This window comes from Aedes aegypti, chromosome 2 (genome assembly GCF_002204515.2).
Source record: "Aedes aegypti strain LVP_AGWG chromosome 2, AaegL5.0 Primary Assembly, whole genome shotgun sequence".
NCBI lineage: Eukaryota > Metazoa > Arthropoda > Insecta > Diptera > Culicidae > Aedes > Aedes aegypti.
Window position 1 is genome coordinate 430,129,536 of NC_035108.1, and position 27,755 is coordinate 430,157,290.

General features: G+C 35.9%; 1 protein-coding gene across 4 annotated transcripts in view; it reads right to left on the minus strand.

The window, feature by feature from the left end:
* The window catches only part of LOC5573943 (tRNA-dihydrouridine(16/17) synthase [NAD(P)(+)]-like), a 394,431-nt gene that overhangs the window by 273,711 nt on the left and 92,965 nt on the right, over positions 1 to 27,755 (minus strand). For 2 of the 4 annotated variants that reach the window (XM_021847711.1, XM_021847710.1), the window contains exon 2: positions 16,090 to 16,109. The exons of the other annotated variants lie outside the window; for them this stretch is intronic. The gene's annotated coding sequence lies outside the window, so the exon portion shown is untranslated. The remainder of the gene's footprint in view (positions 1 to 16,089; positions 16,110 to 27,755) is intronic. 4 annotated transcript variants of the gene reach the window in all.

The window sequence follows — 27,755 nt, forward strand, 5'->3', positions numbered from 1 at the left end:
TAATAACAATAAAGTGTTTAGTAGCGATTTGCTACAAAACATACGACAAACAGCATGAACTCAAAAACTTTCTCTTTTTAGGTTTCCGCACGACGAGCAACTGAAAAAAACAGTGAATTTCTCTTAGTCGTTTGCTGCCCCTCTTGACCGAAAACAGCCGCATCTGTTAAATTTCAGTTGCATTTAAACTATGAAACGGAGCACAAATATATAAATATTTCCACTGATGGAGGGAGATTACTTACATTACCGTTACATTACATGCAACAAAAAGGGGGTTCATTCTCAAATTATAGGCCCCAAAGAGCAATTATTTTGTAACATCATCATATCACACCGCAACTTAAACCGTGGCATTTTTTTTATTTCGTCACGATAACAATACTTCTCTCGCCCGAAAACGTGTTTGTTTATTTTGCTCGATAGGTTGACGATTTGACAGTTCAATAGGTAGACATGGTTTCAGTCTTCACGCAACTCTTCATTCATAGACTCTGTAATATATGTTACAAAGTTTGCATTCTTATCCCTCAATACTCATTTAGTGCAACTCAGAAAAAGCCCCTAACAGCCAAGTTCTCAACTAAAAGGATGATCTTCAACTCCTAGAGGTAGACCGTACTTAGCACTGAAACTTCGCCGAAGACAATACTGTACTATCTCTTATGGCATACGAGATATCTCTGGAATCTGACCACTTAGAAAGGTGGCGTATCAGGCAAAGTTGTTCAGTAGTTCAAGCGCTATAATTATTTGAAACATGAGTTTCGGCGCCAGTGAGTATTAAACTTTTGACTTGCACATATCTCAAGATCCTGGCCACCTCTTCGGCAAAGTTGTTCAATAGGTCAATATCTGTCATTGTTCAAGCCAGTAGATTTGAAGATTTGCCACCAGGTGCCGCTAGTGCATGTGTATGTATGTAGATAGCCACCATCCTAGCTTGAGTCGTGCTCTGCATGCGATTCCACTGGATAGCAAGGTCAATTTACATTATTAATTTGTATTCAAATAATACCGTTGTATGAAGGGCCAAAAGGGGGGTGGCGGATCCGTAAGCAGACACTTACGCGAAACCCGCGGGAAAATAGAGAATCTCCTTCCAACGGTACAATCCAACGAATAGAATAATGAGAATCACAGTGTTTGTCCAGCTTTCCACGAGATTTGTTATGAGAAGGGCGCGTCAAATCCATTGCAACTGTTGGAGATATGCACTCTTCTACAATCCTTGGATGTTGCGCTAGTGAGCATAAAACTAATGTTTTGCTGCTATCTCAGGGTTCTGACTACTTAGAAAGATGTTTTTTATTTCGGGAAAAGTGTTCAGTAGGTTATGGTCTGTTATAATTCGACAATTATTCACTAGCGCTATCTGGTGGCAAAATCCGATCTTTATCCGATATCCTCAAATAATGGCAGCCCTTGAGCTACTGAACAACATAGTCTAAGAAGCCGTCTTTCTAAGAGGTCAAGATTCTGAGGTATCAGCGAAACTGAATTTCGGGCGGAAAAAGTGTTCTTAAGAAGAACCGTCGTAAAAAGAACGGTCGTAAAAAGACGTTGAAACGTAGTTAAATCGATTTCGATGGAATGTTCAGGAAAAAAAAATCACAAATGAGTTGTATTTTTGCCTCAAGCTTAGAAAAGTTTGAATTCAGTGATGGTTCCGGTACGATTTTGGTGAGGAACGTGATATAGTAGAAACAATGAAAAAAATCTCAGTAGAAACAAATGTAACATTGATGATACAATCACAAGAACTCATACAGGAGTTTATGGAATTTTATAAGGGATACTTTCGCAAACTACACTTCGTAAAAGAACATCTTAAAAATTAAATACCGTGAAACGGGGTAACTTTGATAATGCGGGTAACTTTGATAGTGCGAGACCCACAACATATTAATCGAAATAACGAAGTTTCTGTTAGTCAGTTAAGCAAAACGGATGCAAAAGTAAAGAGTAGTAATATGACACTTCATGTCAAAGCTATTTTCGTTGGAATCAAGTGCATTTGAGGATTTATATAAAAATATTAAAAATTTATAAGATTTTAGCAGTTTTGCAACGCTTACATACAATCTGTTCTACGATCACGATTTGATGAAGTCATAAAGAGTTAGCCACTTATCTTTGACAGCCAAGTCCGACATTGTCCCGTAGATGGGCTACATCGCGCCCGAAACCGGTCGACAGAAAGGTAATTTTTTAAAACTTTTTGACGATAGTAAGAACTATAAGTGTTATGTCTTGTCTCGCGTCGCGTTTCTATAGAAACATTTATGAAAAAAAAATCATGGAAGATCCATTGAATGCATTTCATTCTGCCTTCAAGTAGACTATAGAAATACGTCATGAAACGTCCCATACTAAATGATAGTTCCATTCACTATTGTTTTACCCACATTCCCGGTGAATATCCTAAGTTTTTTATATTCTCAAACACGTCGGAGCACGTCAGGAACAGAACTATAAGAAAATTTTCAAAATTTCCCAATCCAATAACCTGTTTACTAGCCATTGCATGACAAACAAACACCATTCCATTTTTTACCTGAAGCAGACTTCAGATAATCAGATATCAGTAAAGACTTCTTGAATAAATTCCAAGAGCAATTTCTGTAAACATTTTTCTAACAATTCCTTCCAACATTTCTAATAATATTATGTAAAGATCTTAGAAAAAATATCCATGTAAAAATTATTAGAACAATACCTAAATAAATTTGAGGAAAAATACCTGATGAAGTTCAGAAGCAAGGAATGCTAATTGGATTAACCCCGGGAAGTATTCCAAAACGGTTCTCAGGAGCAATTCTAGGCGTTATAATTGAAAGAACTCTCTTTAGAATCCCTGGATTATATTCTCGTGAATTGAATCCTTGGATTCAAAGATAAATCAATTAAGGAAATCCTGTAGGAATCTTCGATTGAGTTAAGTAAACCTTACGAGAAATCTTAGAAACTCTTTAATATTACTACCAATTGTTTTTCGGGATTTTTTCGTGTATGCTTCTTGGAAGAAAGAGAGGATTGTCTTATGGAACTTGTGGAATAGTTTCTAAAGATATTTCCAGAGTAATTCTTTAAAAAAATAAACCACGAATCATACAAGGAATCTCTGGATCAATCTTTGGTTATGTTTTGAAGGGAATTTTTGGGGCAATTTTGGCAGTAAGACACGAATGCCCTTTCTTTTTTGGTCTCTTTAACCAAAAAACAATAAAAGAAATGACAACATGTTCGGAAGAATCCCAGAGAAAAATTTGACTGGAAAAATCTCTAGAGAAACTTCTGTGACAACTTCTTAGAAATTGTTTGAAACTTCTCTTCAGTTTATGAGGAATTCATGGAATATTAGAAACAAAAATCATAGTAGTAAGTAGTAATCCGAATTTAAATTTATACTGGAATCCATTTAGGAACACTGGGACAAGAACGGCTTTCTTACATAGAGAAACAACTTAAAAACGGTTTCCAACAAGAAGTTTTTCGGAACTTAAAATTGTTTTAATTGGGCTTTGAGATGTTTTTCTATACATTTAAATTGTAATGAGCTGTACATTCGAAATCACGTTAAACGGGTTAAATGCGAGAATGAATAACATGAATTGAAAACATACATTGTCCTACCGCTCCTTACTCAAACCGTGCCTTTTCGAAGACCATGAACAAATACAGCCAGCTCAACTACTTAGCCCACAAAACCCACAGTGCAAAATTGCCACGCGAATTGAAAACCGCAGTGTGACCTGCGACAAAAATGGAATCCCAAGGAGCCCCTGGCATCGAGGGCAATCCACTGAACCGTAATCTCATTACTGAATGTAATTAAATCATTAAAAAATCCAGCTCCATAAGAGCAGCACCACTCTGCTGCAGCCATGGGCAACATGCCTCCGGTTCCTGCGTCCTTCCGGTGTAGGATCCAGTTTTCCCCCACTTTTCCTAGCTGCCAACAGCATCAGGCCATGTTTTAGCGACTTCCTCCCATTCACACTGGTTCAGGACTCAGAAATTTTTTTTATGTTTTCAATGTCTAAACGTGATTTTAAGAAAGAGTTGATAGGTATTCGATATGCTCTATTTTGATACAAATATATTAGTGATCAATCCACATAGCAGTGCGGGATGAAAATCTTTTATTAAATACTTGCTCAATTCCTATGTTAGCAAAGTTGTAAATAATGGTAATTGGATTGGATTTTTTTTCTCTTTTCAGGCACTAACAGATTATTTTGTATAAAACAAGATTTTTCAGGGCAAGTTTTATAGCAATAGCAAGAAATTTTAATGTATATTCAAATTATAGAAAAATTGAATTTGAGCCGACACTAGTAGTGTTATCATAAGCATAAAACGAGCTCACCAGTTGGTAATTCATTATCGACTTTTTTATTTTAAAGAACTTTCTAGAATAAATCGTTTTGCTAAAATGATTTAAGAAAAAAGTATCCTAAAAATATTTTTGAGGATGTTTTATACAAAATACTAACTTGTAACTTGTGAAATCAATGTATCAAAGTAAAGCTTATAAAAACCCCTCCAAATCTAAAATCACATCGAAACCAAAAATCACACGTTTTTCCGATTCTGTACCACTGTGCCCCCCTTTTGTAAGCAACGGGAAAACTCCGTCGTCATCGCATTCGTCGCGGATCGTAAACTCAAAAAGAAACAAACTTACGCTAGAGTGGCCCACTTATATTCTGAACTGATACGGCCGCCACCAACATGGTCTGGCCACTTTTGCTTGGTGGGTCGTGGGCTTGGTTTGCGTGGTAGGTGTGCAGCATGTACACAAATCGTTAGCCCCTACAACAACTACGACGACGTTGAGAGGGCACACCTCATTAAATCTCGGAGTTAATTACATACATACGCTGGCCGCCACTGCAAACGAAGCAGTTTTCCGCCTTTTCCGGAATGACTTTTTCCCTTCGGTTGGTTTCCGCTGAGTGTTGCGATGAGAGATGGGAAAATGGTTTGTCCTTGTTCCTTTACGAGGGGGAAACATAATTCGCAACATTTTCTATTGATAACAAAACTAAATAGTATCAGAAAACTTAATGACATCCCTCGCCCTTTTTCTACGCACATTTTATGTAAGGATTTTAGTTTTTCTATCTAAATGTATCATAAAAGTAATCCGAGAAATTACTCAGAAGATTCCACCAGAAATACCTTGAATAAATTTTTGATTAGAAATTTCTCACGAAAGTCCTTCAAACCTTCCAATTGGCGGGGAACGTACCTCTACAACCGACCTTCTGATTCCTGGTTGTTGTTGAGTGTTATGATGAGAGATGGTAAAATGACTCGTTCTAGTTCTTTAACAAGAAGGAAACACAATTCGCAACATTTTCCATTGACAGCACAACAAAATAGTTTAAAGCAACTTGATGACATCCCGTACAAGTTCAATTTACCAAAAATTAAAAGATCTGTCGCACGGCCAATTTCGGTTCCATCACATTTGACCTTGTCCATTTGGAAAGTGTCACAAAAATCGAAGAAGGGTTTTAAGGACCGACCCTTCTCCGTTATCATTTGTACTGAGTTTCGCAGTTGAACAGCGGAACTCGAGCAAATTGAAACGAACTTTGCGTCAGGGATAATTAATTTTGATTACTATGACACTTTCCACTCTGCTCCATCCGAGAGGTCGTAGTTGGTTGACGTCATTCCAACAAATTAAACAATTACTGGCAATGGCTTAAGAGGAAGTGAGAAACTTGCCACTGGCAAATGCTAATTATGGCCGAGTTGTCGCAACTCAACCCAACCCAACGTGTTGCTTTCCCTTTCTCTTATCCTCTATGAAAAATTAAGCAGCTTCAGTTTTTGACACACTAAAGTCCACTCACCCGGAAAGATGGGAAACTGATGTAACTTTTTTCATTTAAAAAGTTTTAATGCCGCCGATACTCGCTAGCACAAAAAACCGCAAACATCAAACAGAAGCTTCGTTCGTTGGGAAATAAGTTTCGGTTTTTCGTCTCTGGAGCCAACCGGGTGTGGCTAAAACTATTCAATCCGATTGAAATAACACCTTTGAATCCTAGATCTTTTCTGTTCTTCAACTCGAATGTATTCCCTTACCCAATCAAGGATGCTCAATGGGTTTGATGATGAATGGGAATGGGAAAAAAATAACCAGAGGTAGAGAGAGTAAGAATCGAACAGATGTGATGCGGCAGCGTGTGGAACAAAAACTTTGTAATTTCCAATTAAACTTTAACATGTAGCAGACAATATTGAGTTTTAGCAACAACGACCGGAAGCTGTGCGACTATGACTAAACAGAGTCAAATGAACGGGAATGGAGTTGGCATATCGGAGATATTTTTATTTTTAATTCTCGTTTGCAAACAGAAAATTAATTTACTAATTAATGTGGGGCAAAAGTTTGAACTAAATTGGATAACAATTGTACCAGTCGTCGTACGAAGGAAAATAAATAGGGTTGACGCATCAATTGTGGTCATGGATTGAATTTTTACGATTTCTAGCTTAAGTCAAAACAGTCTGCTTGACTACGGAGCATAGATGACCGTACAATTCGTAATTGATACTCCGTGGTTGACTAGAACAATCGAAGTTGCACAGGGAATTGATGAATGGGGCTTGAAATTATCTTACCATTCTTCAATGTGCGCAAATCGAGAGCTCAAATTTTATAAGTCAATAACGGCGCAGTCCACTTCCTTACGGTCATGTAGGGAAGGGATGTTAGACAACCGTTGTTACTAGAGACCTAGTATATCTCTGCATCTCCACAGTTATCATGGAAAGAATATTGGGTTAGTGGGATAAGGTATAGTTCTGAGAATTACCAATGTTTGGTGATGCGATCCAAGATTTAATCACGCATAACCGGATTCGCGAAATAATTCGATAATCGCATCGTACGCCGAACAAGTGTTCATCACTCACCCAGGCAAGAGCAAGCGAAGCGATCAATAGATCAAACACTACTAACGGCACTTTTTCACTACGACGCGTGACATGTCTGATTCTGCCCTCGTTGCCCGCCCTCGCAGGAGCTAGCGTCAAGGTCGAAGGATCCAACACTAGTCATTAAAAACGTCTTCTTGACTATTAAAGAGAAAATACAAAATATGAAAATCGATTCAAATTTGTGACAATTTGCTTGAAATATAACTTTTAAATCATGGAACAAAATATAACATAAAACCAAATTAGATTTTTTATAAGAAGATGAAGTTGGGCCCTTCGTGAATTATCGATGTATGATTCTTTGTATAAAAGTTAACAAACCAGCAGGACGGCAGATTGACTCATAGAGTTCGATCTTAGTGAAATAAATTCGGAAAAACTATCCACCTTTTTGAAAGAGCTAATGGCTGCCGCAAATAGGCTCGCTTTCTAGTAGGGATCGATCGATTTGACGTTTGGCTTGGGTCGTTTTATATTGAGCGGACCCAAGCCAAACGTCAAATCGACCAATCCCTACCAGAAAGCAAGCCTGTTGGTGGCAGCTATTAACGCTCGTCAAAGCTGGATAACAGTTGAAAAAAAAAACTGTGTGGTAAGTGAATTTTCAACATATTAGCTGTTGGTTAAACAAAAACGTGATTTTTCTTAACTTTTTTTCGCACAAGCATGCAAATTTCACTAAATTTAAAAATAATATATGGATTTAAGGCTCCAGTGAGAATCGATCAATTTTCAAAACTGAAAAAGCAGTTTTCTTTCGATTGATTAACAAATCAAGAAAAATAAGAACGTCTTTTTATCAACAAAATCAAGAAAAGGATGTTTTCATTTTTCTAGAATTTTTGACGTTTCGGAAGAAAACTGCTGTTTTACTTTTGGGAAATGACCAACTCTAAATAGAATTTTAAGGTAATTTGATAATATTTCTGCGAGATAATATATGACTCGAATTTTTGCCCTCCTAATTCGAGCGTTTGCCCCACTATGGGCCAAAATGGTTTCCAAGCATCTATGCAAAAATTTATACACCACAAAGCATCCTTATGATTGGCCTAGAAATGCGCTTACATTAAAAACGAATAAATTTTAAATTTTAAATTGTTCCATGCCACGAAAACGCGACAGAAAATTACAATTTCTACGTCTCAAACGACAAGATAAGAACAGCACTCGAACCATTATAACATTTTTGTTTTGTTTTGAATTTAGCTAGAAATCACAAAAAAGAAACTCTTGTCCCACTCGAACTTTTGCCCCACGTCACACAATATTATATCACAGAAATACAAACAAATTGTCAAAAAATTACGCATCACTCTTTACCATAGTTACATAGTTATTTTTAGAATATTACAATCAATCAAATTTTTGGCTGGACAGATGGCTGTTTGAGAAAAATCAATATTTTGTGCTATCTCGTTTAGCGAAATTTTGCACAACGCTAGTTTTGAACATTTGGTTCAAACATTGGTTTCATGAAATTAATTTTAAAACTGCTACATATAAGGTACACCGGCGCAAGTTGAAACGGCAAAGTCGTCGTATGAAGGAAAATAAATAGGGTCAAACTGAAAGATCGAATTTTCATGGTGTTATTAATTTTCTATGAATAAGTTTTCTACTGAAGCATGTACTGTACACTTCAAACAAACTTTAAGTATAAAAAAGTTTACTAAATTATATTATGATCAGATCACTCAGAAAACGTTGCATTTTAACTAGCCCCGGTGTACCTAAGAGTATATTTTTTATGGTTTACTTTTATTTTGAATGCATCCTTCATCGCCATTTTTTATGTACTTATAGGTTTTATTGTTTGAAATTTCCACTTTTATCGATAAAGTTTTTAATCATTTTCGGGTTTTACTGTTCTAATATCGAAACAATTACTATGCTATGCATTTTGATTTATCTTTGGTAGGGTTTTTTTAAACGACTGGACCCATATTTTGCAAAAATATGCTCCTTACTCAAGTGCATCTTACTGTCAATATGGCCGACAAAAACCCAGATTCTAAAGTACTTAGAGTAAAGTGGGGCAAAAGTTCGAGTGGGGTAAGAGTTTCTTTTTAAGATTTCAAGCTCAATTCAAAACAAATCTTATAAATGTCATGGTGGTTCGAATGCTGTTTAAGTAAGAGACTTTCAATCCAAATATCATAAAAATCGATTGAGATTTGGAAAAGTTATGGCTATTTGTTGTTTTTCGATGTGAATATTGTAAGTTTTGGTCAAACTTTCGTTGCATGGAACCAATTGAAGATAAAATCTTTTTCAATATTTTATATAAAAGCGTTTCTAGGCCTATCATAAGGTTGCTATGAGGTGTATTAGTTTTTGCATAAATGCTTGAAAAAAATTTTTGGCCCATAGTGCGGCAAAAGTTCGACCCATGTATAAAATCACGGAAAAATTTGCAAATTGCCTAAAATCCACATATTATCTTCAAATTTAGTTAAATTTGTCTGATCTTATGAAAACTGTCACCAAAAATTTACATTTCCACTTAGTTTTGCGAAAAACTGCTATTTTTGAGTATACTACAATGAACCCGGTTTAGGGCAATTTTTTGATGAAAATTTAGTGTGTATTTTTCGTCAAATTTAAGTTTACGGCTAGTGTAAAGTATGCCTGTCATAAAAGGATCGATATTTTGTGTTTTATCCAGCGTACTTTTGCCCCACACTAGATTCGAACTCTTGCCCCACCGGTGGGGCAAAAGTTCGAATAAGACAATCAATTTTGAAACTGTTATAACTAAAAATGGGTAAATATTTTGACACAAGTTTGTTCAGCAAAATTATAGCCAAAATATTGAAGGTTCACTGTATGGTATTTGTTTTGTTTTAATTGCTATTGTTTTTCTGGAAACTTTGATTATACCACTAAGGTCGAACTTTTGCCCCACCTTACTCTAGCCTTATTTCCAAAATTTTGTTTTGGAGGGGGCTAAACTTTTTCCGATTTTTTTTTACAAAATTATGTAATTGAAAAATATCAACTCCTACAAAAAAAGTGTTGTATGGATAATTTGTTGTTGGTGTTTTAGTTTTTTGATAAAAACACAACAAAAAATTGTTGGCCTACACCGCAAAAAAAAAATAAATAAAATTTTAGTCGATTTTGAAATAAAAATTTAAATGACACGTTGTGTCTTCTGATTACAAGTTCCCAAAACTATGTAAATTTCTATTCTAATGATATTTTACCTCAAGATTCGCTATTATGTTAGCTACCAACCGTTCGTACATCGCGAGATGGTTACTTTTAAGGAAAATAGTGTTTCAAGCATAGTGATTTCAAGCAAAACTAAACAAGTAAAAGTCACATTTTTTTCAGAATTCATTGAAACTCAATGAGCGAGTCAATTTGGTATAATCAGTATACTTTAAATTATCGGAATTTCATACATAAATTTTCTCATTTGCGACCTACACTAAGAAAAGGGGATTCAAAATCAAATTAAAAAATGACCAAAAATTTTGTTTTTCAGATACGTAATTGTGTATTTTTGATATGGTCTCATATCCATTTTTAGTATTCTAAGAGCCAGTTACTAATGTAATGTGGCGATAAACATGTCATGTGACCTTTTGTATAAAATTCTTGATAATTTAAAGTAAACTGATTAAACAAAATTGACACACTTAAAGAGCTTCATTGAATTCTGATTGTGACTTTCACTTGTTCAGTTTTTTTTTTTTGAAAATGAGAAGCTAAAAATATCATTTAAGACAAAAAAAGGTAATTGCACGAAAAACTTTTTTCTTTAAAAGTGCTCATCTCGGGATGTATTGACGGTTGGTAGTAAACTCAATTACCTATCCTGAGAAAATATTTTATCCACATAAAAAATGTCCATTTTTTTTAAATCGACTTGAAATTTTGATTATTTTTTTTTCAGTGTAGACCACGAACATGGTCATAATTTGAGGTCAACTGATCAGACCAAACTGAATCGCCCATTGGGCTACAGTGAATTCTGGGTTCATCCCGACTGCCCCTTGTGTAGTTTTGTTTGAAAATGAGACGCTAAAAAATATTTAAAACAAGAAAACAGTTTGATAGAAAAACTTTTTTTTTATAAGTGGTCATCTCACGATGTATGGATGGTAAGTAAGTAGTAAGCATAATTATCTATCTTGAGATAAAATTTCATCTAAATCAAAATATTTCACTTTTTTTTTAAATTAAACTTTAAATTTTAAAAATATTTTTCTTTTTAGTGTGAATTAGAAATGTGTTTTTTTTTTTAGTTTTTTTATTCAACAATTTAGACAATTATTTCAAAGTTTTTTACAACACAAACTTTTTACAACACTTTTTGTAAAAACATTCGTTTATATAAGCGCGTCGTATTTTTTTTCCTGGGAATCCATAGTTCATCTATGAATACTTGAAATATCGAATTAAGGGACATCAAGTCTTAACAAGTCAGAAATTTGAGTAGTCGCATGATTGATGCTTAAGACATTTTGATATCAGCGAAGTTCCTCGAAGCTCACTGCAATTGTCCTGTATGACAAAGTCGAATTTGAAAAGTTCAAGAATCGAACGAATAATTCTCCAAAAAAAGAAACATTATTCAGGGCTGGTGTGTCTTAAAGTGCCTTAAAAATAAATTAAGAATCAAAACCAAAATTGAGAAAAAAAAATCAAAATCAGAATTATGTCAAAGCCTGAAAAAAATAAATCCGAAAACAGACGTAACAGGAAGCAAAAAGAGACCAACATAAATACTCAATCGGGAACCAAAAAGAGGCCAAACAGGAATCAATCAAGCAAACGGAACCAGGAGATAACAGTTTTAGTATTTTTACTAGGAATCATCAGAAACTAAGCATATCACTAAACAGTTTGTGTATAATTTGTTGTGACATTACGACAAGTATTGCTACTCGTACTAATGTATGTATTTTTTCATGATTATCTCCTTAAACTCCATTAGAAATTAGGATGTATGCCCAAAGTTTCGTTTCATTTTTCTTAAAAACCATCCAAGATTTCATTCAGTGACTCTTTAACGGACTTCCTGAGAAATGCCTCAAATAATTTCGTTCAAGACACCTTCAACAATTCTACCTAGAATTATTGCAAATATAACCACACAGATAACTACAGATATTCCACCAGGAGGTCCATCAACGATTGTTTCATAAATGCGGGATTCCTGAAAGAGTTCAAATAGATTTCTTGAAATAATTCATACACTAATTAATTCATGAGAGAACTTGCAGATACATTTTTTTAGAAAAATGGCGAATAAACTCTTTCAGAAAAATGGCTGGAAGAATATGGGAAAACCGGCGTAGGAATTCTTAAAGTAATTCTTGTATGATTTTCTGAAAAAAATCTCGAAAAAATTTCTTTTAAAACTCTTAAATTAACGTTGGTGGATTTTCTCGGAAAAACTCCTTTCGTATTTCGATATTTCTGAACAAACTCCTGGGAGAGTTAGAGAGGGAATCTCTGAGGAAATTGTGGAATGACCCCTGGAGTAGTTTTTGAAAATGTTCCAGAAAGAAATATCTGTAGCACGAATCGAATATCGCTCTTTATAACAATCATGATCCGCAACACATCAGGAGAGTCTGTTTATTATCCTTCGCTACAGCTTTGATTAGATCGGGGGATAACAGTGCATGAAAAAATCCATCTAAACAAGCTCCAAACTTTGTGGACACTATTGCTATAGGATGTTTTGAGATTTTTTATCATGTTAGTAAAATAAAACACCTCAATGGTACATAAGGGAGAAAAAAGGTTTTATCATTGTTTTCTCTTTGGGATTCTTATTAGTCATATCTTATTCTTTTCCTCAAGAAATCAAGGAATCAGTACTCAGGAAGAACTTGTAAAATAGTTGCGTAAGAGTATCTATGCCACCAAATATATACATTAGGTGGCCTAATGTTTTTTTTTTTCTTCTGACAAATCATATCAGAACATCGATATAATGAACAATGACCGTCGAAAACAACCTACACAATCCTCATTCAAAATAAATACATCGTATCGATATTATCACATTTGTTTCCATGGGCACAATAAAAGCATCAGTTAGCTTAAAATGGCAATTTTTTTCCACATTGTCATTGTTCCCGCTTTCAATTTAGGGAGCATTAAAATATTCAAAAAGCTTTTCTCTGAAATAAGCTTCAGTATTTCCATTGCAGGGTACATTCAAACCGCACCGCACACCGGAGGACGGGAACAAAATGCATCCGGCGCAATTCAGCACAACATAGCGCACTGTGCCTTAAGAGACACCCGCAATTGTTCACGGAACATAGCGGAAGTTGGGGCCAGTATGCCACCTTAAGCAATTTGTTTTCTAACTTTGTTGAAAGTTTATCGGACTTACTAATTTTACGATGTTGATGTTAGTTTCTTTTTTTATATTTTTTAATTAGCATCATTTCAAACATTACATCAATTTCTTATATCTAGGTGTTCTATGTTATTAGACAACACTATCATCCTAATTTGGTAAAACTAATTTTAGATTTTATTACCATTTTGTTAACAACATATTACATTTAATTTGCCGAAGCAGTTCAGATTTTTTACAGGTGGGTTGATTTCACCTGCTTATAAGAGAAAAAAAAACACGTTTCAAATTTACTTAACCTAACTTAACCTAAACATATAACGCATTAATCGTGGCAATAGAAGATTGTAACGATTTTTGCCTGAAATTATTAATTATTTTATTTGACATTTGTTCCAGTGTTTCAACATTGGATATTCTATGTAACTCATTGGTACTATACCAGGGAGGAAGCTTCGGAATCATTTTCATTTTTTTTTTTGAATTCTCTGCAGAGCTTTCTTCTTTGTATTACAACAGCATGGCTGGCCTGAAAATTTGTAATGTTAATTTCTCATAAACACCGTGTCATTAAAAGCAAAAATATATGAAAATAATGTTTTGGGGGTTTTTGAATAACATCTAAAATAGGGTAAGGTTCTAGAAGAATTATAACAGTTGAAAAGGAATAAATACCACATTGTGCACCTTTAACAGATTGACTGAAATTTTGCTGAGTAAACTTGTGTAGAATCATTGACAAATCCACTGATATTTGGTTGTTCATACAAATATCAAAAAAAAAAAAAATGTACAGGAAAATAAAAAATTCCATAATATTTTTAAATTGCACTTAAACTAATGACCACAAACTCCGCTAACCAGGAATGGTCCGAAATACTTCACCCGCATTTTCCCGGCTGCCAGCAGAACGACGACCAGTCAAACCTGCCTACCTACTTGCTTTTCAATGTGGTCTGTGTGGTCGCTGAAAATCACTTTTTGGTGACAACAAAGTATGTGTCACGCTGCTCTTGTTCCGTTATTGTTGCGATTGGGGCAGATTCCCGATCGGAAGGGATTATCAAAACCATAACAACTAGAGATATTTTTTCATGAAGGTTTTATCAACAGGTTAACAGAATGTGTTTGACACAATCAGAGAGGAATAACAGAGAAATAACTAAAAACTATCAATAATTGCTAATTGTTAATAATAAGAAGGTCTGTTAGGCAAATTAGATATACAATTTTGATATGAAGTTATATCACACTTATAACTAATTTTGTAATTTTTTTGATATAATGAAAAATAGTTTTCAAATAGGTACTCAGCAAAGAATCTAAATACAACACACATCGATAAAAATATCAAATTCTCTTATAGTTAAGTTATTTTGCTCTTACATCTTTCTGATTGGATGGGCAGTGAAAAGGACACTGGGATCCCAGTTCGCTGAATAAAACTCCCTGGGGGGCATAGTCGGACACAAAACTTCCCAGCCAACGCTTCATATCAGATGAAACCTTGCATTTGCATGTAGGCATGGATCTGAGCAGAGCGGGGGCCTGTTGTGTTCTTTTCTTCATTCCATGGTGAGATGCAAGTGTCATTTTAGCCAGCGGCAGTGGCAGTGCCAAGTTTTCTGCAGTATCGTCCTTCTGACGTTGTAGTTTTCCTCTCAAATGACACGTCTTTTTTTATAAAAAGTTGCTGTTGCGTTGCTGGTGACAATCTGTTTCAGTGCGAGATGAGTGCTCAATGATATTCCTTGCAAGTACAATAATCAATTCTAATTAAGATTTTCAAACTTCTTGAAGCTATTGAAGTAGAAAAAACTGTGTTACTTGTGCAATTGCACAGTTTTCGTATTGTTTGTGAGAGATATGATGTAATTCATATGATATTATCGTTGTTTTAATAAGCTGTTAAACAGAGTGAAGTTAAGTAAAAACTACGCATAGTACCTTCTTCGCAATTTTTCGACGTGAAAATTTGTTAATTATTGCCAGACAATTATTTTTGTGGCTTTTTCATGAATTTTAGAATATTTAGAACTAAAGCTGGAAAGCCTTGGGCTACTTGCTCGTAAACTGTGAAATATCGGCATGAATGTGGCGATTATCTAGGAAATACGCTTACTCAAAACAAGAGAACGTGACATCCATGCGGTGGATCTCATCGTAAATACTTCATCCAAGTACCATATCTACCAAAGCGATGGTCCCAGAATAGAACGTGGACTTCATAGTGTCAACTTCATAGTGCATAGGAAGCGAGTTATGTGGTGAGCAAAAAAGTCAAGTTCTGCTATTACAGCGTGATCAGCATCTATGCACCAACGAACGGTTAACCCGATGACATGGAGGATGAGTTCTATCAGAATACTGAGAACAAGATGTCATGTTAGTAGCCTCAGAATGAAAAGGAACCACGAAGAAGTAACACTTCTTCTGAAGCTTTAGAAAACATGGATCGGAATGATATGCGGAGGTTCTATTCAACGATCAACGGCGTGCTCAGAAGACGGTAAGGCTGTAGATACCTAGGGAAAGTGTACCAGTTATGGCCATAGTGGTTCCCTATTTGGCCATATGTGAAATTTCGATGACTTTCAAATTTTTAATCTTTTTGAATGTTTCAACATCAAGATATATCCTATATCTTACTAGTTAAACACACAAAACTTTTCAAGATGTGAAGACATTCAGATTATCACGTATGGCGAAATAGGGAACCACTATGGCCAAAACTGGTACACCTACCCTACTTACTATTTGATCAAACGCGTATGGATATTCTCTCATTTACTTACTTGTTCAAAGGAATGGAAACCTGGAAATAAAAAACAAAAAACAGATGACTAAAAAATAAAAAAATGTGTGGAGTGAACCATTTGAACGCTGATATCACTAAAATGATACGAATTTTAGTGTTTTCAAGCGTTCTAAAAGTTCGTTTTCTGCTTTGTGTGCAAGAAACAGATTTCGTTCAGAGCTGTCGATCGATTCACATTAACTGAAACTAGATAATTAATTTTCGGTAGATCTAGCTTTATTTACTCTAGACTAGATTTACGGGCTATCAAGCTCATAAATTTTCTTCTTAAACATGATTACTTAACTTCTACAAGCAAATTCACAAATACTTGAAAAAAAAAAAAATACTTAGCTGCACTTACACAAAGAACCAACCGCATGACTGTTTGGGACTAATAGACACCTTCAGTGTATAAGTGCTGGTGTTCTTCTATTATAGGCAACAATGGCGCCTGCCACGTCAGAATGCAGACCAATAAGGAAGGGAGGAAATTATGTTGCAGTTATACTGGCAAACGGTAGACCGTGGAGTCTGACTGCATTTTCGCCAGTTTCATGCGGGAGTGTGTGGGTTGGGTAGGGGAAGGCATGGCAGAGAGGTTTGCTCTTTGGTTAGCAAGCCTATGTATCAGGCGTAAAAAAGGCGTACTATAATGATGAGAGAATGGAAGCGTAGGGAAACAGTTTCTTGTCCGTCTCTGGTTCTAGCGTTTGCTATGAACGACTAGTGTGAGTGAGATAGATTGAGAGTGGAAGATAGAAGCAAGTGAAAGATACAACTGCAAAGTACGAGGAAAGGGACGGGCCTAGGATTGAACCAATGACCTTCTGCATATGAAGCAGAAGCAGTAGCAATTAGACCACCAACCCCGTTTACTTGTCATTACTTTGGATTACTTGATTTTCAGGCAAATAGGTTCATGAATTATGGTTTTCAGCAGTTTCTTAGGTAATTTCAAGTGTAATAAAAATATTCTATTTGAATTGAATTTCTCATTATTGAGAATGTGTACGGTTGCATACCAATGATCTTATTTAATTTATTACGTTATTTCATTGCACTAATGAGCTAATACAAAAACTTGATGTTAATATCCTAAGAATATTTGGTTTGCGCAGAAAAATTGCAAGAAAAATTATTATGTGTACATTTTTGGAAAGTAAGTTTAGCGCATGTGAATATAAATAACGATAATTTTACTTATGACCATTGATTTTTCACTGGTCCCATAATAATTACTATTTTTTTACTAGTTCGCCTTGAAAGTATAAGTATTCCACCGTATTCGGCTTGCAAACAGTTTATGGTGGAAGCCTAGATTCCCCTTTGTTATGTGCTACCAAAAATTTTAGCATATGTTCGCAGATGGACGAGATAGATCGCTTTAAATATATGCCATAATTCAACCGATTTTTCAACCTTGTTGGAATTAATACTAATTAAATAGATTTTATTGGTGAAAAACAACGGAAACAGTCAAATTAACTTCTTTTTAACAATTGTTCGTTCATGAACTATGTGATATTTGGAAATCTAGGTTGAGTCGAAACTTGCATACAACTTGTTTTTCTTAAATTTCCTGCGAGGCAAAGTTCAATATGTGATGATAAAGGAAATGATAAAAATGATAAGAAAGGAATCTGTCTGGATTTTTACTAATATAACGATTTATGCGTAGTTTCTAGTTTCCAGAGGTTTTTTTTTTCTATACAAATCGCAATGAATGAGTTTAAAATAGACATTTAGTAGAAGTTTTCTAAAAAGAATTATAACAATCGAGCTGGTAACTTTTCAATCATGGTTGAATCATTGGTAACATGTTACAAAAGATTCAAAAATCGAGTAGAAATATAGGAAACCTTCCCATTTTTTTATTTAGAAAGAGGAAATTGATATTTCCTAAAAACCGGCAAGTTGAGCGTGTTGCTGTTAAGATAATGTCAGCAGTTTAAGCATATAAACAATTGAATTATACATAAATGAATCATCTTATTTCGTTGAAAACAAAATACCCCATTCTGCTTGATTTATTTAATATAATGAGTCTGCTTGATTTATTTAATATAAAATCAATCACATACGTGATTTGAACGAAAACACATGACCCTGGTATGTATGTTATAATATAATGTACTCCACAAGCTTTTGTAAACCGAATTCCTCTGATGTTTCACCGCTTCAAGTAAGGCCTCCATCACAACTTAAATATTACCACATTGTTTCGAAAATGATTTTGATTCGAATTGAAGTGTTTCATTGAGAAATTGTTACCTTTTAAAATAGCATAGCATCTACAAATTGTAATTCATATTGATGTTTGGACAATGGTCATATGATTCTATGATGATTTTATGCGTTATGAAATATAGATTCTATGACACTACCCCGAACGCCACTACCCCGAATGCCACTACCCCGAACGCCATTACCCCGAAAGCCATTACCCCGAATGGGTCATTACCCCGAACGCCACTACCCCGAATGGGTCACTACCCCGAACGCCATTACCCCGAACGGATAACATTTTGAGACATATTCTAGTTAGAGAGTGGGGAGATAATTGTACGATTCCTTTTGAGTATTTCACGAGTTTGGGTCAAAACTGTATTTTTCAAATATTAGAAGATAAAAAAGCAGCTAGTTGTTCAGCAAATAATTTTTACACACTAAGTTTTGTCCTCTAATTTTGGGAAGATTCACACAGCCACATTGCAATGCTCTGAAGAACAGCCTATTTCGAAAAGAAGGGTGAATTTATTATGAGAAGGATAGCTATAATATGCACAAAATTAGGATGTAGTAAAGTCTCTTATTGGACGTCGGTAGCCACTTCCTTTACTCATTTTTATAGGTGTCGGGCATTAAGATTAAGATCTTCTTAAAGATTTTGTTTCGTAAACGATGGTAATGGAAGTTCACCCTGAGACAGTCGCTGCAAGTGTTGTTGTATGGAACCCGCCTAAAAACCAACCTAATAGACGACCGTTCCGCTATCGCACTTGTACACTTGTACATGTTAGAAAAATCGGCGGCCTCTGATTGACGCTACAGTAAGAACTTTTGTTGATTTGTGGGATCATTAATTTGAATTTCTGTGAGATAACACCAAAAAAAATATTTTTTGGTTCAAGATAATGAAGAAATGATGATGACAGAAAAGTAATGAGTAAATCTAAATCCATAAGAGACCTGTCTGTTTTAATACAAGAAGATAAAAGAAAGGGAAAATTTCCGATTAGAATTATAGCAGGAATCACTTTAGTGCCTTCAAGATATATTCCTTTAAAAAAAGCTGTTCTAAATGGAAATATTAGTGATTAGCTTATCCAAGAAGGGCAAATTTCTGGTGAAATGTTTGCAGCTATGACGTGAATGATCACTGTAACAACGTGATGCTATGACACAACCTATATTCATAAGAAAGAAAAATATTTGTTCAAAAACAAAATTGAAATATGAACCCCACCAACAATTCCAAATACCGGTGATTACGCATATGTTAAGCAACACCATATTGAGGGTTATGGATTCGAATTCCTTTCAGTCAATAAAAGGCTTATTTTATTAAAGCCCATTCGCTAATTTCGTAACGCTGAAGGGAGCAAAAAAGTTTGTGGGTGGTTGTCCTCAAAATGTTACAGCCCATTCACAATATGTAGAATTTCCATACAAAAAAAAGTACTAGGGGGTGGGTAGGTGTTAAAAATCGCAATTTTTGGCGAAATGAAATTTGTGAATGAACCCTTGAATTGCGAAGGTGCCCACTGAGCTGATAAACAGGCACTGTCTCAGAAATAATGAGAAGAATATAGTTGCCATCAAGATATTTCTAAAGAATAGCTGGCATATAAAAGAAGGGAAAATATATGATGAACATTTTACCGACGAATTTTACGTGCCATTAATTACCAGCCTTCATTAGAGATGCATTTTTGCACGCAAAACAAGATACTGTACTGTATCTCATACTATTCGGGGTAATGGCTCATTCGGGGTAGTGGCGTTCGGGGTAATGACCCATTCGGGGTAATGGCTTTCGGGGTAGTGACCCATTCGGGGTAGTGGCGTTCGGGGTAGTGGCGTTCGGGGTAATGGCGTTCGGGGTAATGGGATGGAGCCGAAATATAAATAGTGGCATTGATGAATTAATTGCAAATATACTGTGAAATATCGATAGATATGCTTGACAAATATTTTTTTAATATATTCCAAACAATTATTTCTTCATGATCATATTTTTTAGGCATTTTAAACTATTCTGAGAAACGTCATATTGTATCTTCGAATTACTTTGAAATGTGTGAGTAATTTCTCTTAAAATTTACAATGTATGTGGGAAATTTTCTTAATAAATGCACTTTCCCGATAGGATACGTGTTTATGGATGAACACTTCGGATATCGAATACTTTTTAACGCGTCTGTTGAGTTTCACAGTTCATTCACATAATCTAAATGCAGCCGTTCTTTATAACTCTCGATTATAAACTGCGTGCACATGCTCTTTTACTTTCTCACTCGCAGAACGATCTTGTGGCCGTATACCAAAGGGAAAGCGTGTAGCTGTGTATGTGTGCGTGTATGTGTAGGGGTGTGCAAGATAATCCCAACATATATTTTGTATTATCAAATATAATCGAATTTCAATTAAAACTGCTCTAATTAAAATTTTTCTAAAAATTTATAAATCTTACATATAATTTATATAATCAATTTAATTCGAGTACATGTTAGTAGTTTGAAACACGATTTTTACATGTTTACTTAAGTTTTCATCACTTTTAGGTAGATTTTTGCGCATTTTGAAGGTGCATGGAATTTTGTCGCCAAATTTTGATTGCTTGCCCATAGTGGGAAATATTATTTTATAAGTTTAGTGAACACTTCAAATGGGAGCCCCACCCCTCCGCCATTTTTTCATTTACGACTCTGATAGTTTTCCCTGCAACGCTGGTCTTGAATGTTTCCAGCGGTGAAAGTGTATTAAAATTTGTTCGATGACTGTGATATGAGGTCTGAACCATTGTAACGCTCTTTGTTTAACCCATTAACGCCCAGTGATCTATTTTGAGATCAGATGCCTCGAACGCCCAGTGATCTATTTTGAGATCAGTAACATTTTTGAAAAAAGTTATTTTTTTAGACAAAATGGATGGTTGGTGTCTTTGGCAAAGTTGTGAAAGACCTTAAGGGCAGTCCAATGACAAGTTTTTTAATTCAGATTTCTTCCATTAGGTTGCGCTGCCAGCATAAAACATATCTGTTTTGTCACCAGCTCTTATCGGCATCACCACGCTCGTCGTATACTGTAATAAGCGTGGTTTGCTAATCAGAGATTCCTGAACAATTATAGAATGGATCCTGTGGCGGAAGTCAGTGTGGATTCTGGGATTCCAGAGTGCAGATTTCAGAATATGTTTTGGGATGCCAATGTGGTTCGAGGATTTCCTGTGCAGAATCGTGGGAATCCCGTGAGGATTCTGGGGATCTCGTGAGGATTCTGGGAATCCCGTGAGGATTCTGGGAATCCCGTGAGGATTCTGGGAATCCCGTGAGGATTCTGGGAATCCCGTGAGGATTCTGGGAATCCCGTGAGGATTCTGGGAATCCCGTGAGGATTCTGGGAATCCCGTGAGGATTCTGGGAATCCCGTGAGGATTCTGGGAATCCCGTGAGGATTCTGGGAATCCCGTGAGGATTCTGGGAATCCCGTGAGGATTCTGGGAATCCCGTGAGGATTCTGGGAATCCCGTGAGGATTCTGGGAATCCCGTGAGGATTCTGGGAATCCCGTGAGGATTCTGGGAATCCCGTGAGGATTCTGTGGATCTGGGAATCCCGTGAGGATTCTGGGAATATAATGTGGATACTGGGATTCCAGTGTGGATTCTGGGATTCAGTGTGGATCCTGGAATAACAATGTGGATCCTGGTGTTCCAGTCTGGTTCCAAGTGTTCCTGTGTAAATCTTAGGATTATAGTGTAGATTGTGTTGCTGCATTGTAGATCTCTGGCTTCTAACGTGGATATTGGGATTCCACTAGGTTTGTTGTATTTTTATGTATATCCTAGGACTGTTGTTCAGATCATATTGTGTCAGTGTGGATCTTGGTATTTCATTGTGTATATTGAAATTCCTGTTTGAATCCTGGGATTGTTACATGGTTCGTGTAATTCTAATGTGAAAACAGATATTTGGGGGGTACCTTGGGGTTTCAGTATCTTGATACTCCAGTATGGATCTTGCGATTTTAGTGTGAACCTCCTTGTTTTCTAATTTTTTGAGTCACTATGGAGTATGGGTAGTGGACGCAAAAGTGTCTGCTCTTTAAAGAGAGCTATTTTTCAAGTGAATCTGAGGTGCATTAATTTCGTGCTACACAGTGTTGTGATTCTGTTATATGGTGCTCCAATGATTTGATGGAGTTTAAAACAGATGTGTTATTTTTGTCAGTGAAAACTCTGAAAATTTATTTGCCAAAGTTGCAAAACCAATGGCCGAAGATCATGTTGTGCGGTATAACCGTTGTATGCGATACGTTCGTGACTGTGTGGTAAATACCTACATTACAATGGAATGCGAAGAACGTTCCCCTTTTACGTATACCACGTAACGTTCTATGTTATGTGTACTGTCTTCTAATATAAGTGAGATATATATGTGTTCACAGGCACTCAATCTGTGGTCATCATTGATGACCATTTCTCACCGGTACCGCTGTAAAATTCTGATGCTGATGAGTAGTTAAGGGCTTTAATTGCCTTTGGATGATTTTGCTGTCAGAAATTAAAAAGAGGTAAGTTTTCTGATTGTAAAATTTCAAACGGACGTTCCCTTCTGGAGTCACACAACTTCGTGAAAAGGTCATTTATAGATGTTATGATCATTTTGTCTCGAAACATGCAGAAACACTTTTTTTTTTTTCGTTTCTACGTAATGGATGAAATGAACTTTGAATGTTCATTTGTCTTTACCATTTGTATCTCAATATACACATATGTGTGTTATTACATTTCAGTTGTTTTGCGTTGGTTGTGTAAAATGTGTTATACTGTGTAGTATGAATTGTATAATGTACTGTTAGCCTACAACAGACATATCTGTTTAAGTGTATCACACAACTTCATTAGGTTAAATGTGTGATCGGCACATACCAAGTAATTACGTATGTGGTCAGTTCATCACACTGTAAGTTTATTCATGATATTTGTGATGTCACAAACACAATAGCATATCAATTTCATCTACACAATAGTGATTTTTGAAGTTGGAAACACTTCTTAACGCCAAGCTCTTTCTTTCTTTTGGTGGATTTCATCGAGTCAACATCGTTGTTTCTCCCGAGCTGTGATATTCCATCTCTCGATTTTTTTTATTTCAACATGGCTGCCAACAACGTTCCTGAAGTCGAGATGCAGAGTGCTGAGGCTACATCTGGTAAGGTTGTGACCACCGAATCCCAGTGTTCTGAATCTGGCGATTCTTGTGCCATAAAAACAGGTTTACTAGCTGTGCCTTCTACTGCTGTGATTAACCCAGGATACGGTGTTGGTTTGCCACGTGCTGAAGATGTGCCTCCCAGTGAAATTTCATCGGAGGCCTCTAAATGGCGTTTTCAAGTTAGGCTTGAGAATGGCCATTTTACACCTGCGTTAAAAGACGCCCTTCTGAGGGATTTGAATGCGTGTCTTCACTCTTCTCCCTCATCTTCTTTCAACCCTAGTTTTAGGGGCTGTGGCCTTAGGTTTGGGGTTGTCTGGTTTTCTCCAGACAACGAACCTAGCAATAATTGGCTTATTGAAAAGCTCACAGCAATTAATGAAAAAGCTGGAGACCTTAAGTTCGTAATCGAACCTTACGCTGCACACCAGAACAAAATCAGTATGAATATTCCTTGGGATCCCAAGGAAGGTCTGCGTGACGCAAATGTTTTGAAGAGATTGAAATTTCAAAACCCCTCAATTTCAGCTGATCGCTGGAAGGTTGTGAAGACTAGAACAACTGACAACAATAAATTGTTGTTATGTAGCATTGATGATGCTTCTCTGGATGTTTTGCAGAAGCAAAACTTCCGGCTGAACTACGGGTTCTCAAAGGTACAAGTAGATGTACTTCTGCAGAAGAAATCTGCTAAATCAAAACAAATGTAATTTTTATTACCAGTCTGCTTATATTAAGCACCAAATGTTGCATAGATTTCTATGCAATTAATTAACTGAACTTCGGGTTCCCATTTTTAAGCAACTTTTGTAGCTTCGTCTTACAATTGAGGAAGGGGCTGAAATGGGTTGCGCAACAAAGTGATGTGGCTGGTTTTGATAGTAAATCCATGTTATTTTCTATCAAATCCTTGCGCATCGCTGCGATACACATTGCAGTCCATCCTTTACAATCCGTGCGGCGGTTCTTTCAGTAACATCTCCTTTAGATGTTCTGATAAATACAAGTTTTCTCTCTACTCTTTCCTATCTTTCTATTACCATACCACCCCCATCCTTTCCCTTTTCCGCTCAGGTAAATGATGTTAAGGCTGTTGTTTGGCGAGGCACAAATCTCCCAACTGGAGGGGAACGTGCTGCCAGAGCCATTTTACTGATACCTGATACCTGATACATGGTTCGTGTAATTCTAATGTGAAAACAGATATTTGGGGGGTACCTTGGGGTTTCAGTATCTTGATACTCCAGTATGGATCTTGCGATTTTAGTGTGAACCTCCTTGTTTTCTAATTTTTGGATTTCAGTGTAGATATTTGAGCCCCAGTGAGTATTTTGCATTTCCAGTGTAGATCCTTGGAATTCACTGAGGATCCTGTATTCCAGTATGGATTTCAGATGCGGATCCTACCCAGACAACCAAAATGTACGTATAACGAAATCACCTGGAGGCTTTATATGTGCAAAATTTCACTTATAAGATGTCGCGAAAAGACCTTCTACGTACAAAAGTGGAGGCAATATGCGTGCATATATTATGTGATGAATAATAACATACAATGCGAGGGTATAAATATTCTACCGAACCAACCTGTGATCTTCTGCGACTTAACTTATGATAACAAATGTTGATTTGACAGCTGCTACGGATTGATTCGACTTACTTTGTACAAGTGTACGAGACAAAACAAAATGTACAAATGAACTCAGAAAAGTAGTGTTTTATGCGAGGAAACTAATCAATCTGACGAGTTTATCCACGGTGTTTTGCGGGTTTGATGTAATTAGTATGAATAAACAAGTTATAACGTGAACTTTCATGCGATTCCTGGTTGTCTGGGTAGGATTTCAGTGCGATATGGGGATACCAGTGGAGAGTTTGAGTTTCCAGTGTGGATCCTTCAATTCAAGTGAGGATTTTGGGTGTTGTGCTTGTATTCCGGTAAGGATTCTGGCATTCCAGTGGGAATTGTAAGATGGTAATTCAAGGATATACTGTGAGAATCCTGTTGGAGTTATGTTGAAAGGCAGTGTAAATGTTGTAGAAATTCCATGGAAATAGTGAGCAAAAAGTTTTAAAATACATTGGGAATCTTACGCGAATTCTTGTGAAGGTCCTGTTGAAATCTTATCTTATAGTTATCTTATAGTTAGTATTCCTGAGAGAATCTCGTAAAAATATTTTGGGAATTTGGATTGGTCTTATTAGAAAGAGTCATGTGAGAATTCTCAGGGAACTTTTTGTAAAACCTGTAAGAATTCTTTGGGAATTGTGTAGAAATACTGCGGGAATTGTGAACTTTATGGGAATTCCGTGTGTTTATTTTTTCATGAGCATCCTGGAAAAATTCCAATTGGGATTCTGTGATATTCTTCGAGAATCCTGAGGGAATCCTGTGGGATGCCTTCAAGAATCCTGTAGAAACAATATGTCAATATCTTTGGAATCCTGCTAAATGGAACAAACAAAAGGCGCAGTTTGAAACAAAAAACAAATTTATTGAAATAACGTTCTGGTTATATTCTCTCTATTTTTGTTTTAATCATTTTAAAGCAAAAATTAAACATTTCCAAACCGCAACTACATATTAGATATTTGCTTTTGTTTATAAAAAGTACAATAATATATCAAACAAATTTAATATCATTGACAAAATCGAAGTTCACTGGTATTCCGGGATTGCATCCGGCGACTTCGTCCATCTAATCAATAATGCCGCTAATGCTTGCCACTAAGCTCCACGCCAAATCTTCTACTAGTAGCGACATTTTATCAACAGTAATACTGTAATTGGAAAATTGATATATTTTACAAAACGTAAAATGTAGATGCTATTTTACCAAACATAATGTAGATAGTTTGTTTCAAACAAAATTTTGGTTTACAAACAACAAGTGTTAGTTTCGAAACAACAAAAATTTTAGTTTGAGTATCAACCATTTGTTTGTATGTATGTATGTTTGAATGTGCAAACTAGTATGTGTTGTGCATGTACGTGTATGTTCTTGTGTGTGGTTTGTACACATGTCACATTCAGCATCATTTTGTGATGTAGTTTTCAAATAAACCTCTTTTTATTATTTATAACAATGGTAACATGTTATTACCGTTTACATTATGTTTGTCATAATATCTTGTCACTTTTGAATGCACAATACATCCTTCAAACATATGTGAAAATAATCAAAGATTTTTATTTTTTCAATATTTTGCGTACATATGACCCACTGTGTACTGTAACAAAATGTGACCGTAGATTTTCATTTAAATGACGGTTTTAGCATTCTCTTATCATATTGCGATACTCAAGAAAGAATCAGGTGATTACTACAAATGTGAAATAATTCGGGCGTTAATGGGTTAAGGAAGACATACTTTCACACCCCCTTAAGACTTTTCGTTCTTTGCTACGACTATGTAGAATATTTTTATTTATTAGTTGGGAAGTCAGGCTTTACGATTGTGAAAGAAAATTTGAAATCGAATTATTATCCTTAGGCGGCATCCACAAATTACGTAACGCTCTAGGGAGAAGGGGAGGAGGCTCAAGCGTTACGACTCATACAAAAAATTGAAATTTTTCATACAAAAAGCGTTACGTTGGGGGGAGGGAGGTGGTCAAAAAATCCTATTTTAGCGTTGCGTAATAAATGGACGCTGCCTTAGAGTAATGGATGTTCAAAAATCTTTGTAACGCTTATTTTTAACGCAATTTCCTGACAGTCAATGGATGCAATGAAAAAAAAATGATAAATTTATATTTAATTAGAATAAGTTATCGATCATGTTGCCATCATTTTTCATTTCCAAATTCTTAAACGTCTGAGCAAGTGTTTGGGCTTCGATACGAATATGCCGAATGAACCATATTCGGAGAGTGTAACAGTTCGCGAACCATAACAGTTGGTTGCACACCGCATTCGGAGAGCCCTATGAATGTAAACATCCACTCTCTCGTTTGATACTTGGCACGAGAGCGTTCAAGAGCAGGAACTCTCACAGACTGCAACAGTATCGAGCCAATCGGGTGATTTATGTTTTGTATAAAATTGGTAATAACTTCCATATTTTCTAGAATTGCAGCCTTCAACAACCTAATTATATTCTATTGAACCATTGATCACCCCTTTGGTTGCAAAAAAAGCACAGAAAATAAAAAAATATTCGCCTCTGTTTCTTGATCAGAATGAGAGTGGGTCAGCGAATGTTACAAGTGTTGACACACA